Source organism: Moschus berezovskii, chromosome 4 (genome assembly GCF_049115385.1).
Source record: "Moschus berezovskii isolate FMDL1 chromosome 4, NW_MosBer_1.0, whole genome shotgun sequence".
Classification (NCBI taxonomy): Eukaryota; Metazoa; Chordata; class Mammalia; order Artiodactyla; family Moschidae; genus Moschus; species Moschus berezovskii.
Genome location: NC_142463.1, coordinates 42,782,893 through 42,802,415, shown reverse-complemented (window position 1 = coordinate 42,802,415; position 19,523 = coordinate 42,782,893). Strand labels below are relative to the sequence as shown.

Sequence of the window (19,523 nt, the reverse complement as noted above, 5' to 3'; positions counted from 1 at the left end):
TATCAAGCACTCCTTGTTTCCTGGGACCTATTGAGGTGCTGGGAATACAGAGACATAGAGACATTGGCTTGGTTATTATAACAGAATGTAGTAAGATCTGTAGAGTCATGGATAAAGGGGAAACTTGGAGAGAATGACTAATTCTGACTGAATGCCTTGTCTCAATGGCAAATATATTGTGTACGGTCTTGGGATGAGTAATTTGCTATGTGAGGAGAACAAGGAAATTCTGGATAGTGGGAATGAAATCCACAAAGATTTGGAGTCATGATAAGTCATGGAAAGTTTAGGAAAAAGTGAAACGAGAGTTATGCAAGGCAGAATAACTGGGAATACAGAAGTAGGTTAAAAGCTGGTTTGGGTTCAATCTATAGAGCTCATGATTTTGTTCTTTAGCCAGCTGAGAACTAGCAGATTTTTCTAAAATAGTTAACGTGGTTGGGTTATTTTTGAAGTTTTACTATAAAAACATACACACACAAAAGAATAAGATACGAATTATGGTTGATTACCACATGCATATCAACCACTTGGCAATTGTCAAGATTTTTCCACTTTTGCTTTATTTAAATGGAGGATTTTAAAGCAAGCCACCCACCTGATTTCATCTCACTCCTACATCTTTACACGAAAATGTTCTTATTAATCCACTTTCACATCTAACTAAAATAATAATATTGTACTGGAATAATTTAATCATTTATGGACTTGAATGCTCTTATCTTATAAATATCTTTTATTGTAGGTTTGCTCAAATGAGAGCCCCCAATTAATTTCCCATGTTGTCTAAGTTGCAAGGATTCGTAAAAATCTTAGTTTAGAACACTACTTCATCCCACTCTCTGTTATCCCCATGCCATTGACTTACTAAGAAACCTGGTATAATGTTCTGAAGTCTGTCCCACATACTGAATTTATCTGTTTGCTTCCTTATTGGTGTAACTTATCTTTCCACTATTTCTTATAACTGGCAATTTACTCTGGAAGGCCTAATTAGATTCAGCCTCAATTTTTTTGTAAGACAAGAGTACTTCATAGGAGGTACTGCATAATTTATATTGTACCCCACTGGGAAGCACTTAATATCAAGTTGTCCCATTCACAGTGATGTTAACGTTGAAGATCAGATTTGCTTCCAAGATGACTTCAACTAGGTCTGTGTGGAAGATGGGACTATGGTGAAGTCACTCTGGTAGCAGGGAGATTAGGTATTACAACATTATAGGAGCAATGAAGTAGACATGAGGCAGGAAACAGAGATAAACAGAGAGAATGCCATAATGGACAAGTAATTTTGGAGTAGAATCATTGGAAGAATGGAAATAGATTAATATTATAAATTTGGATGGGGGATGGAAATAGGGTCAAGTGAGCAAGTGGTGAGGACAAAAGAATGTAAGCTCCATGATAGCGAAAAACTGTGTGTATGTTGCCCAATACTAAACTCTTAATGCTTAGCACTGTGCCTGGCACACAGTAGGTATTGAATAAATATGTGTTAAGTCCATATATGACTGTATTGTTGGATGGACAGATAGATGGATAGAGGTGAGGAAGCTATTAAAATACAGAATTAGTTAGATGTTCACACTCCTGCTAGCAGCTGGGGAGAGCTTTCATATTTAACTTGCCTTCAGGATATTGGTCTATTGATTATTACTACCTCAGGAAAATGCTTAACAAAGTAAGGTATATCTCAAGTTGTATAACCCAGGAATGTAAAAAAGAAGATCCAAATAAATCTAAACTTAATCCATGGGATTCATATCTGGATTTTAGGAATATGGGAATGACCTTTGTGATTATTTGGGGGCCTCAAATCATAAAAAAGTTTTAGGAAGTTCCTAGGATGATGACAAAATGAGAATTTATGCATCTGTATCAATGGCATTTAACATATAAAGTTAAGAATATTAAAAATCATAATTTATTAGCAAAATAATGATCTGGTTCCTTGAAAATCAGTCTCTAGCCAGGCTAACTAAGAAAAAAAGAGAGCTGACACAAATTGCAAATATCAAAAATAAAAATGGAGACATTACTTTTAATGTAATTAAAGACCTCAAAAGTATGACAAAAAATATTATGCCAACAGATTTGATAACCTATATGGAATGTACCAATTCTTTGAAAGGCATAATTTGCCAAAACCCATACAAGAATAAATAGAAAATGTGACAGGTTTATATCTATAAAGGAATTTTAGTCAATTAACTAATACTCTTCCAAAGCATCAGGTTCAGATGGGTTCACTGGTGAATTCTACCAAACATTTAAGGAAGAAATTATGCCAATTATCTATAATTTTTTCCAGAATGGAGAAAGATAGGGAATATTTTCTAACTCATTCTATGAGATCAGGATTACCCTACTACTAAAATCAGACCAAAACATTCCATAAAAAGAAAACTGCAGATCAATATCTCTCATGTACATTGATTAAAAACTTGATAACAAAATATTAGCAAATTGAATTCAATAATGTATATAAGGAATTATACACCGTGATCAAGTGGGATTTATCCTAGGTGTATAGTCTGGTTGAACATTCAAAAATCAATTAGTGTAATCACATCAACAGGCTAAAGAAGAAAAATCACATGATCATATCAATAGACATAGGAAAAACATAAGGCAAGAAAGGAAATAAAAGCTATACAGATTGTGAAGGAAGAAATGAAACTTTGTTCACAGATAACACGACCATCTTTGTAGAAAGTCTGAAAAAAATGAGCAAAAATCTCCTGGAATTAGTAAGTGATTACAGAGAGTTTGCAGCATATAAAGTTGATATGCAAATATAAATCACTTTCCTTTATGCTAGCACCGAAAATGTGGAAATAAAACAGCATCATTTCCAAGAAATAAAACAGGTATAAATCTAACGAACTGGTATAAGAACTATATGAGTGGAATTATGAACTCTAATAAAGATATCAGAGAATAATTAGAGAGATATTCCATGTACATGAATGGGCAAAATCCAGTTCTTCCCAACTTGTTCTTTAGATTCAATGCAATCTCAGTAAAAATTCTAGCAAGTCACTTTGGAGATATCTAGGAGAATCCCAGGGACGGGGGAGCCTGGTGGGCTGCCGTCTATGGGGTCACACGGAGTTGGACAAGTCTGAAGCGACTTAGCAGCAGCAGCAGCAGCAGAAGCTGATTCTAAGGTTTATGGAGAGGCAAGAAACCTGAAATAGCACAGTATTTAAAGGCAAGAACAAAATTAGACGACTGAAAGGACCATTCAAGAAGACAGAGAGCCCAGAAATAGAATCACTTAAATACAGTCAATTATCTTTGACAAAGTAGCAAAGGAAATACAGTAAAGCAAAGATTGTCTCTAGGTGACCTTGGGTATGGCAATGACTTTTTACATATAACCATACAGGCATGATCCATGAAAGAAATAGCTGACAAGCTGGAATTCATTAAAATTAAAAACCTCTCTCCTGCAAAAGATAATATCAAGAAAATGAGAAGACAAGCCATAGACTGGTAGAAAATGTGTGCAAAAGATAATCTTATAAAGAACTGTTATTCAAAATATACCCCCAAAAGCCTTTCAAAGCTCAGTGTGGATGAACCTAGAATCTATTATACAGAGTGAAGTAAGTCAGAAAGAGAAAAACAAATATTGTATAATAAAGCATATATGAGGAATCTAGAAAGATGGTATTGATGAACCTATTTGCAGGGCAGGAAAGAAGGCACGAACATGAACAGAATTTTGGACACAGTGGGGGAAGGAGAGGGTGGGATGATCTGAGAAACATGTGAATTACCATATGTAAAATAGACAGCCAGTGGGAATTTGCTGTATGATGCAGGGAAACCAAATCTGGCACTCTGTGACAACCTAGAGGGGTGGGCTGTGGGGGGGAGATGGGAGGGAGGTTCAAGAGAAGGGGACATATGTATACCTATGGCTGATTCATGTTGACGTATGGCAGATAATTGCAATATTGTAATTATCCTCCAATTAAAAATAAAATAAAAATTCTTACTGATAAAAAATAAAATGGAAAACACAATTGAAAGACCAAAGACATGAACATACACTTCACCAAAGACGATATATAGGTGACAAGTGAAAATGAAAATTGGTCACACAGTCGTGTCTGACTCTTTGCAATACCATGGACTGTAGCCTGCCCGGCTCCTCTGTCCATGGAATTCTCCAGACAAGAATACTGGAGTGGGTTGTCATTTCCTTCTCTGGGGATCTTACCAACCCAGGGATCGAACCTGGGTCTCCTGCATTGCAGCAAGATTCTTTACCAACTGAGCCACTAGGGAAGCCCATAAGTCTCTAAAAATATTTTCAATATCATATGTCATTAGGAAATTGAAAATTAAAACAATAATGAGGTACCACTATGCACGCATTAGAATAGCCCAAATCTCGAACACTCACAATACCAAATGCTGACAAGGATGAGGAGAAACAGGGGCTCATTCATTGCTGGTGGGAATGCAAAATGACATAGCCACTTTGAAAGACAGTTTGGCAGTTTCCTACAAAAATATATATTCTTATCACACAACCCAGCAATCACACATCTTGGAGTTTACCCAAACCAAATGAAAACTTATGCCCATACAAAAACCTGCACATGGTTGTTGACAGCAGCTTTATCATAATTGCCAAAACCTGGAAGCAATTGAGATGTTGCTCAGTAGATGAATGGAAAAATAAACTGTGGTGCACCCAGACAATGTAATATCATTCATCACTAAAAAGAAATAAGCTACCAAGACACAAAAAGGCATGGAAGAAATTTAAATGTGTATCACTAAGTGAAAGAAGACAATCTGAAAATAAAGCTTATTGACCTTCCAGTTATAAGTTCTGACAACCTAATGTAAAACATGGTGATTGTAGTTAACAAAACTATATTTTATACTTGAAAGTCGCTAAGAGATTAGATCTTAACTGTTATCACCACAGAAAAGAATCTGCTAATTATGTGATATGGCAGAAGTGTTAACTAACCCTGCTGTGGTAATCATTTCAAAATAAACAAGTATACCAAATCATCACCTTAAACATACACAAGGTGTAAGTCAACTATATCTTAACAATGCTGGAAAAACTAAAATTAATTAATAAAAACCCTAATACTATATAATGAAAATGATGCTTACAAAAATAAAACTTAAAAGACTTAAAATAGGCCACTAAGGCAAAGACTCTGGTCTTTAACGATGGTAGTATTTTCCCCTTTTCTTTTTTTCAAATAACATTTTTTCAGTCTCATAGAATACTGTCAGCCCTCCCTATCTTTAGGTTCCACATGTGTGGATTCAACAAACTGCAGGATCATTTAGTACTATATTTACAACCCGTGGTTGGTTGAATTCACAGATGCAGAACCCCTGGATATGGAAGGCCAGCTATGGGACTTGAGCATCCGCAGAGTTTGGTATGTGCAGTGGTCCTGAAACCAATCCCCCATGGATACCAATGGACGACTGTATTACCTCCTATGTTCTGAATGTTTGAAATATCTGTATTCTTCCTAGTAAGATAAGAAAGTTTGTATTATCATATTCCTTCCTTACTACCAGATTAGTAGTATTTATTACCATTAATCATTACTTTTAAATGGTTATTTAATAACTGAAAGGGTCATATGTTTAACCAGTGCTTATTTTTTAAATCTCTTCTTTTTTATTAATGATAAAATCTGATTCATACCACTTTAGTGAAAATTGGGGGCTGATCAGTTCACATAAGTGAAAATTCAGGAATGGCGCTGCCTTCAGACATACTAGAACCACACCACCAGGGACCATGACCTTGAACATCAATTCTCCATTTTCTGAGGGGACGTTCTTCTCATGCTCCACTGTTTGGAGACTGTAGCTACAGGAGCACATCCTCTCAGGTTTAACTTCATGAGAACAGAGAGAACTGTCAGGAGCTCCCACGTAATTCCCAGAATTCATCTCTGACTCAACCAGCTCGGGATACTTCACCCATCACTGATCTAAATATTTTACTGATTTTATTTTTATAGGCATTGTCATTTAGTTCTGCTTGGTTGAGTCTGTGCCACATGTCATAGAGAGGAATGGCTAGCTCCCACAGGAGATTTTGGATACTAGAGAAAGAGTAGATGCATTCTAGCAAGACAAAAACTCTAAAAAAATTGCCCATTTTGTACTGTGCTTTCATATTATCTTGTGACTATCATCCCCGCCTCACAAATGAGAACCTGATACTCGCTGAGTGGTGTGGCTAGGACTATAAATGAGGTCTCCCTTCTCTTAGTTGGGTGTCATTCTGCTGAATAGATTGTGCTGCATAGTAGAATAAATATTCATTACTCCAAAAATGAATGAAAGAACTCTTCTCCCAGAAAAAGTGTCTTTTTTATCTTGTTGGATAAAATAAAATATTTTGGAGGCAAATATAAAAATTCCCTTTTCCAAGTTTTCAATTGTTATTTCAATGTCTCTGAAATCAATATGATGAATGGAGTATGAATTAGCTCCTAAGAAAGTTGATAGTCCCAAGAGACAACAATTGTTCATTAATTCACATTGATCTTAACAAGATCTCATGATTCAAATAGCAGAGTTGCTGGCAGAGAGTGCTGAGATCAGTTGCTTACCACGAGAGAAATCACCCTCAGTCAGTCAGTCAGTTCAGTCGCTCAGTCGTGTCCGACTCTCTGCGACCCCATGAATCACAGCACGCCAGGCCTCCCTGTCCATCACCAACTCCTGGAGTTCACTCAAACTCATGTCCATCGAGCTGGTGATGCCATCCAGCCATCTCATCCTCTGTCGTCCCCTTCTCCTCCCGCCCCCAATCCCTCCCTGCTGCTGCTGCTGCTAAGTCGCTTCAGTCATGTCTGACCCTGTGCGACCCCATAGATGGCAGCCCACCAGGCTCCCCTGTCCCTGGGATTCTCCAGGCAAGAACACTGGAGTGGGTTTCCATTTCCTTCTCCAATGTGTGAAAGTGAAAAGTGAAGTCACTCAGTCGTGCCTGACTCTTAGTGACCCCATGGACTGCAGCCTACCAGGCTCCTCGGTCCATGGGATTTTCTAGGCAAGAGTACTGGAGTGGCTTGCCATTGCCTTCTCCAATCCCTCCCTAGCACCCTTCTAATGATAAGATTTACATGAAAGTGAAAGTCACTTCAGTCAGGTCCGACTCTTTGCGACTATAAAGTCCATGGAATTCTCCAGGCCAGAATACTGTAGCGGGTAGCCTTTCCCTTCTCCAGGAGATCTTCCCAACGGGATCGAACCCAGCTCTCCCATACTGCAGGCAGATTCTTTACCAACTGAGCCACCAGGGAGGCCTAGGAATACTGGAATGGGTAACCTATCCCTTCTCCAGTGGATCTTCCCGACCCAGGAATCGAACTGGGGTCTCCTACATTGCAGGCAGATTCTTTGGCAGCTGAGCTACCAAAGAATCCTAAGATTTACATAGCGGCTTGTGAAGTTCCAACACACTACAGATGAATGATTCATTTTCCCCAATTAAAGGAAGACATCAAAGTGATTACTTCTTTTACTCCTTTCATTCAATGTAATGACTGGTCTGGGTTGATCCTGACTGAAGCCATAACAACTTAGAATGATATACTTAAAACAAAATTTGCTCTTTTAATAAAATGGGCTGGAAAATGGATGAACACTTAAAGTTCAGACTGTATCTGTTAAGCCACTTCAGTCGTGTCTAACTCTTTGCGACCCTACAGGCCATAACCCACTACACTCCTTCGTCCATGGGATTCTCCAGGCAAGAATACTGGAGTGGGTTGCCATGCACTCCTCCAGAGGATCTTCCCGGACCAGGGATTGAACCTGCATCTTGAAAGTCATCTGGATTGGCAGGCAGGTTCTTTACCACTAGTGCCACCTGGTATCTCTTGCTTTTTGCTTTCTCCTAGAATTTACAACGTGGTAGAAACCGGAAAGTTTTTCATGACAAAGAAGACTTGAAATTCTACAAGGGCAAAGACCATATGTATTGAACTCACTGCCTGGCAATTACCCAGAGACCAGCACACGAGAGATAAATAAAGTGTGTTGAGTAACTGAGTAAGTAAACGATTCACTTAACTTTCCCAGAGGAGCACGAGTCTTCCTGCTTTGGGATTCCACTCTGACACTTTGTTCTAGAACTCTGAGCCTGAATTTCAGAAAGTCCTTCTGATTTGTTACCCACCCCCATCAATTTAGAAATATCTCCCCTTCTTCAGAATTCTTTTGTATTTTCTGTCCATATCTCTCTCATTTAGAGTTTACTTACTGCCTTGTTGCTTTATATATATGTGTGTGTATGTTATTTTCCTCAATTTTAACTGGAAGTTTCTAGACTCTGGACACTTAGGTTTATCTTTTTTATATACCCTGCAATCTAATACAGCTGTCAAATATTTAAATTTGCATTTCACCTTTTTCTGATAACCTGGGCAGTTCCCATAAAGACACACCCAAGAGAAACACAGTATGTTTAAAACTAAAAACCAATAAAATAGAAAATAAGAGTCCATGTAAACAGAAGGGGATACATTCTTTCAGAGTTAATTAGACAGGTTGTGCTTGGGCAATAAATTTGGTTTCAAGTTTTCCAGCACAAAAAGAAAAAGAGGGTATCCAAATTATATGTCAGATAACTATGCACTGACCAAAACATTTCTCCCTATGACATTACACCCGAATAAAAGTTTATCAGGGGTCTCTGTAGCAGGAAGCAAATGGACACTGGAGTCAGGGGGTCCTGGTTTTATATCTCATTTTCTGTCCCTTTCCTACGTGACTTTGGGCAAGGCATTTAAACTCACCAGAACTCAGTTCCTTCATTTGGAAAATGAGGACTTTGATAACTATAACCCCCAAGGGGCTATTCTAAGAAGTGCTGTTACTAAGCTAGTTAAATAGTAATAATAATAATTAATAGTAGTGCATCTTACTATACCAGGCACTGTGCCAAGGGCTCAATGTATAGTATCTCAGTTCAGTTCAGTTCAGTCGCTCAGTCGTGCCTGACTCTTTGCGACCCCATGAATCACATCACGCCAGGCCTCCCTGTCCATCACCAACTCCCAGAGATCACTGAAACCCATGTCCATCGAGTTGGTGATGCCATCCAGCCATCTCATTCTAGTATCTCACTTCTCTCTTATTCCTGTCTTGTGAGGGAGGTGACTGAAACAGTGTGATGAAGTGTGGGCCTAAGGTCCTGCAGCTAGCTAGCCCACTGTGTGACTTTCAGCATTTGATCCCTTGCATGCCTGGTTTATCTCCTGCCATCACATTTTTACAAAAAGAATAACTGTTGCAGTATGCTTTTCTATATGCATCATTTCAAACTATCCTGGGACCATATTTGCACCCTTGTAAAGAGAAAATGGGGAAACAGTGGAAACAGTGTCAGACTTTATTTTTTGGGGCTCCAAAATCACTGCAGATGGTGACTGCAGCCATGAAATTGAAAGACGCTTATCCTTTGAAGGAAAGTTATGACCAACCTAGACAGGATATTAAAAAGCAGAGACATTACTTTGCCAACAAAGGTCCATCTTGTCAAGGCTATGGTTTTTCCAGTGGTCTTGTATGGATGTGAGAGTTGGACGGTGAAGAAAGTTATCACTGAAGAATTGATGCTTTTGAACTGTGGTGTTAGAGAAGACTCTTGAGAGACTCTTGGACTGCAAGGAGATCCAACCAGTCCATTCTAAAGGAGATCAATCCTGGGTGTTCATTGGAAGGACTGATGCTAAAGCTGAAACTTCAATACTTTGGCCACCTCATGTGAAGAGTTGACTCACTGGAAAAGATTCTGATGGTGGGAGGGATTGGGGGCAGGAGGAGAAGGGGACAACAGAGGATGAGATGGCTGGATGGCATCACCGACTCGATGGACATGAGGTTGAGTGAACTCCAGGAGTTGGTGATGGACAGGGAGGCCTGGCGTGCTGTGATTCATGGGGTTGCAAAGAGTCGGACATGACTGAGAGACTGAACTGAACTGAAAGAGAAAATGGCAGATTACTCAGAAATCTCAAGTCTCTTGAGAATTATACTAAATAAATCTCTATGTGCTTTCTTAGAATGTTTGTATGCATTAAGTTTAGATCAGTCAGGTTCAACCATAGCTTCCTCACACTGAATTTTCCCTGTGTATAGCACACAGAGGCATAGTGCCTATCCAGCCCCATCCCATCACTCTCTGCTTCCCAGGAGATCTTATTTCCAGGTTCCAGGTGAGAAAGAAGTCAAAAGGGCATTTACCACTTAAGTGAGTTACAGGAGAGTCAATAGACTGAGTTCAATTCCAGGCATGCTATTCATTAAACTCTGGACTTTGGAAAGGTCACTCTGAAACATGAGTGTCACTGTGGGTAGAGTGAATAAGTTGGACAAGTTTAGTAATAGCTATTGAATTGCTTTTTTAGGGACCTGTCTCAGGGACTGCTACTCCAGTGCAAGGAGGAGATTTAAATGTTCTCAACCCCTAACTTCAACTAGAGAAACTCTAGTTTTATTGTTTTTTTTTTTTAACTTACTGCATGTTGACTTTATTTTGAGTTAAAAAGGGCCTCTGACACATTGAACTAGATGATTGTTAACAGTCCTGGTTTAACAGCATAGCTGAGTAATCTGAATGCACACCCATTCCTGGCTGAACTGACTGCCCTAAGTGGGACTTCTGTGTTACAATTTGCCACTAGTAGTAGGCATGGCAGGTTTACTAAGAGAAGAGTTAGGAAGAGAGCTTTTTGCTTTTCTTTGCTAAGTTCTGAAAAGAAGTAAAATATTCCAGATGATAATCCTTCTCCGAAACAGGCAAGTAGATGGCCACAGGAAGACACTCGTTGCAAAGGAGACCAGATGAACTGGGAAATTATTTACTGCTTCCAGCAAATTAGCTGAAGGAGGGAAAAAAAAAAAAAAAGAACGCTTTCTCCCCTTTAGTACTGTGGGGAGGAAGTAAACAAAACATTCCATCTGATGTGATTCAGAATTTCCCAGATGCTAAGCCAATCGGCCTGCTAGAGAGTTCTAAGCCATTAGGACTTTCCCAAAGCACCCTAAAAGCACAGAGCCCTCTCTTATGAAAGATGAAGTGACAGAAAGGACTGCCCACAGGCTCCCACTCAGGAGATCTGGTCCTCCTGGTCTTTCCTCTGGTTCTCTTTGTTTGGAATTTGGCAAGTCATTTTTTTCTCTGATCTTGGTTTCCAAATCTGTCAAAGGAAGATTCTGGACTAGGTATGTTTAACTAAGGTCTCTTCTTGCTACAACATAGTATGTTCCTGCAAATAACCCAATACTCAGCCAAATGGACAGCCCCAAGTCGCCTGGCCTCTGGAACACTTCTCAGTATTGAAGTAGAAACCTCGTAAGTCCCAACCCTACAGATGATGATACTCTTATTAACTGGCTCCTCAGTACCTTCAAGGTTTACTGGGTGGGGCATAAGCCTCTTAGGCAAATCTTGTTCAGATGGTCTAGTGTAAAATCAAATTCTTGATGTGCTTTTCCTTTTCTAACTGATTTTTTTTCCTCTGTACTTCGTGCTAATATTTCAGAACAATGTCTGCTTCCCCCTCAATTTCCCCTAAATATTACACATTAAAGAGTAGTGGATAATAGATTCTAACAACAACAAATAGAGAATAATAATGAAAAGGTTATATTATTACTAAGTGGGTTACTTAAAGGGGCTTCCCAGGTGGTACTCGTGGTTAAAAACACACATACAGACACATACACCTGCTAATACAGGAGATTTAAAAAGAGATGCAGGTTTGATTCCTGGGTTGGGAAGATCCCCTGGAGGAGGACACAGCAACCCATTCCAATATTCTTGCCTGGAGAACCTGATGGACAGAGTTCATAGTCTGTGGCCTGTAGTCCATAAGGTTGCACAGAGTCGGACACGACTTAAGTCACTTAACATACATGTAGCTTACTTAAAACTAAATTTTAAATATTTCTACTCTTAAAAGTCACAAGTCATTATTATCACAGAGACTCTTCCTTCTGTCAGATTTCTTCATTACTCCTCAGCTCCTCAGTCTATTGCAGATCATAGCTCACTGCAGTCCTTTCAAAGTCCTTTCCTGGGCAATTCCTGGATATTTGAATTTTTTCCAACTTCCTTTTATAGAGCAATTCAGCTCTCTCTTTTCTAATGATGCTCCTTGGCCATTCCCTGGGGCCAGCTTTCCACATCTAAAAAGCACAAAGTATTTTTGTCTAATTGATTTCTCTGAGCAGTTTCACATCTGTTTCCTCATCTATAATATGAGGGAAATTGTTCCTGTGAGTTATTGTGAGGCTTCAGTGGGATGATACCTGCTTGGTACCCCAAACAGTGCCTGGTGCATAATTATAGTAGGTGCTGAATTAATGTTAGCTATTGGTATTTGCTGTACTACAAAATCTTTCAGGACTGTTTTGAGGATTAGAGATAAAGGGCCTGCCCCATGGGAGGCATATATAAACATGCAAATGTGTTAATAGTTACAAACTGTTTACTCAAGGCCAAACTCTCTTCTATATACGCACATTTAATATTCACAACAGACGAGAACTATAGATACTCTTCTTATCATTCATAGATGATCTTCTTATCATTCATAGATGAGGAAACTGAAGCATAAAGAGGTTAAGCAACTTGCCTAAGGTCACACAGCTAGCTAGTGGCTTAACTAAGATTTAAACTCAGGCAATTAGACTTCAGAGTCTGTGTTTTTACCTTCCATGTTGTCTTGCCTGTTAATTTTTTCAGTAGCGTTGTTAAATAAATGAGGGCAGTAGGTTCATTGAATGCATAATCTAACTATAGGACTCTGTATCAAGGAATAAATTCGCTCAAAATACTTCTGAAACACTTTAGAAGTAGCTTTGGCAGCTCACTGGAATGCCAAAATGGCAGTTCACTAGGTCTTCCAGGAATGTTGTCAAGAAGTCTGGTTGTTTTTCCATTGTTTACTATAAAATGCATCTACTGTCTAGACAGAACTATACCACAGAATACTAGCAAAAATCATTAATGTTTCAACAACTGGATCAGCAAAGTGTTAGATGCCAGAGTTTCCTCTATCTGAGTAGGTGTATGAGCTACAAAGATGACCTTAATCATGAGACTTATGAGTCTGAAAAACATTTGATGTTTCAACCAATTAAAGCCAACCACAAAATCAATCTGGTACTTACTTTGTAGTCACACATTTATTCCTATACTACACTGTAATTAAGCATCAACAATCAGTTGCCCAATCAAAGACCGATGTTCAATGATTTTCCTAAAATCAAACCAAACATTTTCAAGGTCAGCTTCAGCAATGGCTAATCCAGTTAAGGAAAAGAGACCATTTGGCCCTCCAGACTTCCACGCTGCACCCCTGTGACGAGATGGTCTATTGCCCTTCTTGAAATGAAGGCCTTTTGTTGGGAAGTGTGTGTGAGTAGACGGTTGGTTACCAGCCCAGTACCTAGCCCCTCCCTCCCTGGTCATAGCACACTTTCTCTTCCTGACACTACCTGGACTTATTTCAGATATTCCCTCCTTCACATATCCATGTGATTCAGGGGACTCTAACCCCCACCTCTCTGGTTCCAGCAAATGGACTCTGATTATCCTCATTAAGCTAAGCTGATCACAGTTGTCTCACTCCCCTGGCTAAACCACTGTGTTAGGGATAGACCCAAGACATGAAACATGAGACATTCGCTTGGGTCTTCTGGGAAATGTATCTGAGTTCTAAACAGAGACACCCTAGAGATGGCTCCCTCTGCCTCTGGACATTGTTTTATCCAAAGCTAATGCCTGTGACAGTCATAGCCATTTTCCAGTTCTGAGGATAGCAATATGGAGGAAAGAAAGCCTAGATCCTGATGACAGTATGGAGTCATGGACTCTTCTGCTCCTGGAGCCTGCTTTTCACTCTCTCTGCTCTATCAATTGTGTAAAATAATAAACCTCATGATTGAAGGCGTTTGAGTTAAACTTCCCCCATATTTGAATCCCTAAGGATTCAAGCCTGCACAGGTGTGGGCATGCATCCTGGGACTAAGGATTCTAGGTCCCAGCATGCATGCCCACACCTGTGCAGGCTTGTTTCAGGGTAAACCAGACTGCTTTCAGGGAAAGATGCTAGCTCCACTGTAAGCTAGGATGAAACATAAATTCAATATCTGCCCAAAACCTAAAACATGACAAACCTGTCAGCTTGCTGCCCAGAGTGTGGGCCCTGGACCAGCAGCATCAGCCTAACCTATGAGTTTATTGGAAATGCAGAATGTCTATTCATCTGTGTTGGACATTTAGGTTGCTTCCACGACGGAGTGACTTCACTTTCACTTCTCACTTTCATGCATTGGAGAAGGAAGTGGCAACCCATTCCAGTGTTCTTGCCTGGAGAATCCCAGGGATGGAGGAGCCTGGTGAGCTGCTGTCTATGGGGTTGCACAGAGTCGGACACGACTGAAGTGACTTAGCAGCAGCAGCAGCAGCAGCATGTCCACGCTATTATAAATAGTGTTGCAATGAACATTGGGACACATGTGTCATTTTGAATTATGATTTCCTAAAGGAATATGCCCAGGAGTGTGATTGCTAGGTTATATGGTAGTTCTAGTTTTAGCATTTTAAGGAACTGTTCTCTATAGTGGCTGAATCAATTTACATTCCCACCAACAGGGCAAGAGGGTTCCCTTTTCTCCACACCCTCTCCAGCACTTATTGCTTGTAGATTTTGGGGGGATGGCCATTCTGACTGGTGTGAAGTGATACCTCATTGTAGTTTTGATTGGGATTTCTCTAATAATTAGTGATGTTGAGATGAGAACCTGCCGTATAGTACGAGAAGCGTCCTGTGATGACCTAGAGGGGTGGGGCGTGGGATGGAGGTCCAAGAGGGAGGGGATAAATGTACACATAGCTGATTCACTTCATTGTAGAGCAGAAACAAACATAACATTGTAAAATAATTATAATCCAATGAAAAATTAGTGAAATGAAATATCAAAAAAAAAAAATATGTAGAATGTCAAACCCCACTGCTCCCCCACCACCTGACCTGCTGCATCACATCACACATTTGAACAAGATTGGTTGGTGTTTCCTGGACACGGTAAATTTGAAGCATTATCCTAGAATCTTTGAATCCTAGAATAAAAGGGCAAGAAAAGGGTCCAGCAATATGGTTCCTCAGGGGATCGCTTGAGAAACTTTTAAGACTGTCTTCTTCCCTCCTTCCTTGTCTTTAGTGGGAGGGAAGGGCCTGGAAATTGTGTACTTTGTTACCTCTCTCCAACTCCCTTTCTCTAATGATTTTTCTCTTTTACTCTTTGAAATCAAATTATAATGCCTGCATGGCAGGATTCTAGTGCCATTCCTCTGCAGCCAGGTAGCAAGGAATGCCTTTCCCTGGTGTGATGGCTGCTAGAGAAGGCTTTCATTCAACAAAGGGCACCACACTTCATAAACTCAGCCATTGCTTGTGCATTCAGCTTGGGACAAGAAAAGCCAAACTGGAAATACTGGTTATTCTACAGCTGCTAATCGAGCCCACTAGTAACTGCAATGACCTGGTACACTGTAATGACCTGCAGTCTGGTCATTGCACATGACCTGGTACCTAATTTGTGGGGCCTGGTGCAACATGAAAATTAAGAATTCTAAGCAAGTAAGAGCAAGACACTGAGCCAAGTGCAGAGCCCTTCTAAGCCTTATGCAACAGGATAGGTTCAGTTCAGTTCAGTCGCTCAGTCGTGTCTGATTCTTTGCAATTCCATGAATCACAGCACTCCAGGCCTTCCTGTCCATCACCAACTCCCGGAGTTCACTCAGACTCATGTTCATCGAGCTGGTGATGCCATCCAGCCATCTCATTTTCTGTTGTCCCCGTCTCCTCCCGCCCCCAATCCCTCCCAGCATCAGAGTCTTTTCCAGTGAGTCAACTTGTCGCATGAGGTGGCCAAAGTATTGGAGCTTCAGTTTTAGCATCAGTCCTTCCAATGATAGGTTACACAGACACAAATCCAGGCCTACACTCAGGAAAAAATGGGCAGAAGAGAATATGAATCCAGTAGTCTGGATTTACTTTCAGAAAAGCTTTTGCAAAAAAGAGAAACTGTCATTGGAAGAGGTCTAAGATTGGCTGATGGTGAATAAGACTCCATGATAGAAGCATTCATTCTAAATATCATCTATTTATTTCTTCATTCAAACTCACCAAAAACAAGGCACATTGCTAGTTTCTTGGACAAAAATTTAAAAAAAGACATTCTCCATCTTCATGGAGAAGATGGGCTCACACTCATGGGGCTCACACTCCAGTGGGAAAACTAATATGAAAATAAACCTATAATTTGAGGCCACAGATTGTTATAATGGAAGAATCAAAAAATGTTAGGTACTGGAAACTGAATCACCAACCCATAAAATCTAAGTGTGTTCTGTAAATTAGTAACGAAATTAGTGAAGTTCCCCTTCTAAAAAAAGTTACTTTTCTGTGTGGCAAACTTCTCAAATGAAGCCAAAGAAGCAGGCTGATTTAGTGGTCTACAAGTTGAGTTTCTTTTTGAGGAACAAGGCACATCATTTTACCTATGTAGAAATTTTGTCCAGTGTGTACCTATTTATTTTTCACTTTCATGAAATATGGCCCGAGTTGGTGATGGACAGGGAGGCCTGGAGTGCTGTGATTCATGGGGTCGCGGACAGTCGGACACTACTGAGCGACTGAACTGAACTGAACTGTTTCCTTTCTTTACTGCTGCTGCTGCTAAGTCACTTCAGTCGTGTCTGACTCTGTGCGACCCCACAGACGGAAGCCCACCAGACTCCCCCATCCTTTCTTTACTATATCCTCTCAAAACATTTATCCCAATCTCACTGCCAGAGGTGGGCAGACCAAATAAACTGATCCATTTTCCTGATGTTTTTGGAGATTGCTTGGCAAGGAGAAAATGGAGAAAACTCCATTTAATGTCAGGCTTAAGTTAAAAAGAGAAAAAAAAGAGGCAGTTTGTTTTAGACCTTCCAAATCCCAATGCTGAGCAATTTTCTCATCTTCAAGCACCAAAGCCAGTTAACCTTTTGTGGAGGATTCTGATGCAGGCTGTGTCTGGCCAGGGCAGTTGATGAATAAGCAATGTTGGCCGTAAATGTGAAGTGGGAAAGCTCTAAAAGCCTTATGCGACAACCGTTTGTACAAAAACCTGAAGCTATTTCACTGATTCATATGTAGAGTTTACCCTTAACATTTGGATGCGAATTCCCAAATTATAATTATTACTCCAGAGACTAACAGAGCATGTTGAGATGTGGATGCTGGATTCACAGCTAGGTATACAGTAAGTCCCCTACATGCGAACCTTCAAGTTGTGAACTTTCAAAGATCTGAACATGCCCCTGTATGCCAGCTGTTGTACTGTACTACTGTACTTTTCATGGTACTATACTGTAAGATTAAAATGTTTTATTTTTTGCATTTGTTTTTTATGTATTATTTGTGTGAAAAGTATTATAAATCTATTACAATACAATCCCATGTAGCCAGTTGTGTTAGTTGGGTACCTAGGCTAACTTTTGAAGAAGGCAATGGCAAGCCACTCCAGTACTCTTGCCTAGAAAATCCCATGGATGGAGGAGCCTGGTAGGCTGCAGTCCACGGGGTCGCTAAGGGTCGGACACCACTGAGCGACTTCACTTTCACTTTCACACATTGGAGAAGGAAATGGCAACCCACTCCAGTGTTCTTGCCTGGAGAATCCCAGGGACGGGGGAGCCTGGTGGGCTTCTGTCTATGGGGTCACACAGAGTCGGACACGACTGAAGTGACTTAGCAGCAGCAGCAGCAGCAGGCTAACTTTGGTAGACTTATGAACAAACTGGACTTATGAATGCACTCTTGAAATGAAACTTGTTCATATGTAGGGAACTTACTGTATACTCTAATTGACCCTCACCTAAACTTCTGAATTCCTACCTGGGTGTTTCATAGTCATACCACAGGACCTACAAATCACTCCCTACTGTGAGTCTAAAATGCATAGCATGAATACCGGAAACCTGAATGCTAAACTTGTAAATATCGAAATACTACTACCATTGTTTGTCAAGCATGGACTCCAAAAATGTGATTTAACCAGGTTGACATTCTTTAAATAACTGAAATTCACATAATTAAGCTTCTCTGAGGGAAAAACTTTCAAGTAGAGCATAAATAATAAGCTTGAAAATCCAATAGGGGGAAAGTTTGAGACATCTTGTGTTTCAGATCATTTTATCCATGATGGATGCATTCACCCTTTAGAAAACACTTTCTGATCTGCATACTCATTTGAATAGGGTCCAGTTGGCATCAAAAGTAGGGCATCTTGGACAAACTATTCTGTGACTTGTGGGTGGGGGAGGGAAAGCTCTGGAGCCTTGATTTTAAAGGGTACCAGTGACACATATCCAATACCATGCTTTACAAGGAAGCTGGGCACACAGCCTGCCTTCCCCCATCTCCATTGCAAGCCTGGAAACAAGCCTGTCTGTGCTTTTGTGAATGTGAACCTACATCAGGTTGAGCCAACTCAATCAGTGGGAAATACAAATGCCCTCTTCATTTTTATTCAGAGGATCAGAAGCTTGCATTGCAGAGCTTCCTAGAACAGCATGCCAGAGAAACTCTAGGAAGTAGAGCTTCCTTAAAGAAGGTACATCCTGCCGTTAGCCATGGCACATTTTCAGAGGGTCAGAGAAAACCCTTAAAAGGAAAAAGAGGAGCTCGAGCTAGGGCAAGGTTGCTATCATTTAATGCCCAAACACAAGGATACATCTATTTATAAATAGCTAGGAGAGCCTCTCACTGGGGATGATGAATAAACAAGAGCTGAACTTAAAGGGTCTTCCATACCTAATAAGATCCTATTGTGCTTCATTGATTGTAGAATCTGCCTTAGGAGATTGTAAGTTTTTATTCTTGGAGTTAGTCTGATGATATATTCAATATTTTCCTATGTTTTGCGATGGTGTGAGGATTAGCACAGTAAAATGCTGACAACTGCACACTCTGCAACCCCTGGGTTTGAATCCAGGTTGAACCGTGTTCCAGCTTTCTTATCTTAGGCAAATTAACCTAACCTCTCTGAGGACTTCAATTTTCACCATCAATAAATTGAGAGTAATAAAGCACTTGACTTAGCGACTGAACAACCACAATACAGCACCTGATTCATAAGGTTAATGTAATGATTCAGTGAGCAAAGCATTGATAGAGCCCTCAGAATAGGGCCTGACACACAGGAAGAGATTCTTTTTCCCATCTGGGAGAAAGGTGACTAAGACAAATATTGCCAATCTAAAACCCTTCTTTGATTTCATTTTCCCTTAAGTATCTGGAAACAAAGAACTCTCTGACACTAAGATCACAAAGCTGTAAATTAGTACCATTGGGGTTTAAAGAATCCTGACAAGAATGTAAGATATAGTAGTCAAGGATCCTTTGTGGAAGGGAGTCATATATTGATACTAATTCAAT

The 19,523-nt window shown here is 40.1% G+C and overlaps 1 protein-coding gene across 6 annotated transcripts in view; it reads right to left on the bottom strand.

Moving 5' to 3' along the window:
* SGIP1 (SH3GL interacting endocytic adaptor 1) overlaps nt 1-19,523 on the bottom strand; it is a 232,138-nt gene that overhangs the window by 183,718 nt on the left and 28,897 nt on the right. The gene's annotated exons all lie outside the window — the stretch shown is intronic.